Source organism: Aquarana catesbeiana, linkage group LG12, assembly GCF_042186555.1.
Source record: "Aquarana catesbeiana isolate 2022-GZ linkage group LG12, ASM4218655v1, whole genome shotgun sequence".
In the NCBI taxonomy this organism is placed as follows: domain Eukaryota; kingdom Metazoa; phylum Chordata; class Amphibia; order Anura; family Ranidae; genus Aquarana; species Aquarana catesbeiana.
In genome coordinates this window covers 217,287,933-217,290,020 of record NC_133335.1, presented here as the reverse complement: position 1 = coordinate 217,290,020, position 2,088 = coordinate 217,287,933, and the positions used below count along the sequence as shown (strand labels likewise).

The 2,088-nt window shown below is 46.3% G+C and overlaps 1 non-coding gene across 1 annotated transcript; it reads left to right on the top strand.

The window, feature by feature from the left end:
• Nucleotides 1-1,447: 1,447 nt before the first annotated feature.
• On the top strand, nucleotides 1,448-1,608 carry LOC141114619 (U1 spliceosomal RNA). Its single transcript, XR_012236950.1, has one exon. It is a non-coding gene; the product is annotated as a U1 spliceosomal RNA (small nuclear RNA).
• The last annotated feature ends 480 nt before the right edge of the window (nucleotides 1,609-2,088 follow it).

Genomic DNA, 2,088 nt, shown 5'->3' with positions numbered 1-2,088 from the left:
CATCAGTTCAGCCTCATCAGTACCCATCAGTTCAGCCTCATCAGTACCCATCTGTTCAGCCTCATCAGTACCCATCAGTTCAGCCTCATCAGTACCCATCAGTTCAGCCTCATCAGTACCCATCTGTTCAGCCTCATCAGTACCCATCAGTTCAGCCTCATCAGTACCCATCAGTTCAGCCTCATCAGTGTCCATCAGTTCAGCCTCATCAGTACCCATCAGTGCAGCCTCATCAGTGTCCATCAGTTCAGCCTCATCAGTACCCATCAGTGCAGCCTATCAGTGCACATCAGTGCAGCTTCATCAGTGCCCATCAGTGCCTCATCAGTGCAGCCTCATCAGTGCCCATCAGTGCAGCATATCAGTACCCATCAGTTCAGCCTCATCAGTACCCATCAGTTCAGCCTCATCAGTACCCATCAGTTCAGCCTCATCAGTGTCCATCAGTTCAGCCTCATCAATACCCATCAATTCAGCCTCATCAGTACCCATCAGTTCAGCCTCATCAGTACCCATCTGTTCAGCCTCATCAGTACCCATCAGTTTAGCCTCATCAGTACCCATCAGTTCAGCCTCATCAGTGTCCATCAGTTCAGCCTCATCAGTACCCATCAGTGCAGCCTATCAGTGCACATCAGTGCAGCCTCATCAGTGCCCAACTGATAACAGGTAACCGGGCAATGGATGGGATGTCTTTGGAGAGGTCGTTGGTGGACCATTTTTCACTGAGAACAAGCTATTTAGCAATTTTCTCACTGTATTGGTCCATGGTCCCATACCATCAACGTCCCTATCCACCCTTCTGCCTGTGAGTGACGTCACCTATTTACATAGATTTTCCTCCTGCTGGGCCTCAGTACACATGGTATACTGTTATGCTGTCTGGGTTTCCACATCTTAGCAGACTTTCTGGGTGTGACTAGGGGAGGTTTATCCCTTCAAAACTCCTGGCCCTCTCGGTTTCATATACAAATTTGTAAGTTGAAGCAACACTTCAGTGGATGGGATCTGCAGGGTGCTATTCCTCTTTTGATCACTGTGGATGCATAAATGTACATGCAAAATGATTATGATATATTATACTTCCTGTGAACTCCCCTGATGAAGGAGACAACATTTCATCTCTGAAATGCGTTGGGTTAAGAAAGTTAATTAATCTCTTTTGTATTTTTTTAATTTTTATCCACGGCTATGTGTAAACATTTTATCTATGCTATGTCAATAAATATTTCTATTTTTTTCTACTATTTTTTGTTGATGTGGTAGTGCCTTCAAAGTCCCACCCCTAGGTGGTTTCTCTTCTTTTATTGTAACATTTGGGATGTGGCACACCCTATCGAGTTTTCCTTATCAGATACCCTTGTTATCGGTGACCATCAGTCTACCCCCATCAGTGCCCATCAGCGCAGCATATCAGTGCAGCCTCATCAGATATTATCAAATGATTATACTTACCTGGCAGGGGAGATATCATGATCATGTAGGTGGTTCTCCCAGGGCGAGGCTTGGCCATTGCGCTCAGGCTGTGCTGACCCCTGCGATTTCCCCAAATGCGGGCTCAACTGCATAATTTGTGGCAGTGGGGGACTGCGTTCGCACTTTTCCCTGTTAAAAAAAGAAAAAGAAAAAATATGTGTATATTACCATGATTATGATTCAGCTGTTATTTCTTTCCTCGCTCCATTTGTTCTTCAAGCATGGGCACTTAATCTATCATGTAGTTCCCTGTAACAGTCCATTTGCTGTTTGAAAGTTTAGGGGGGTGGTTACAACTTCAGCAATCCACCCCTCTTTCTGTCCCTCCTCTGCTGAGAGAAGTGACAATAAACAAGTTTAGGCACTATGCTATTCCTCTGCATGGTACAAAATACATAAGCGGTATAGACGTGGCTGGAGCTAGTGGGAGGTGTTAGGGAGGGCTTTGCCCCCCCCCCCAGATTTCAGTTGTGCCCCCCGTCCTCCGCGGAAGCTGTGCCAGTTGGGCTCCTTTTAGTGTCCCCATACTGAGCACAAGCAGCAAAGCTCCTATCCCCTCCTCTAACAGGGCACCCAGATCAGATCGATTCACTAACATACAGCCTCTATCTG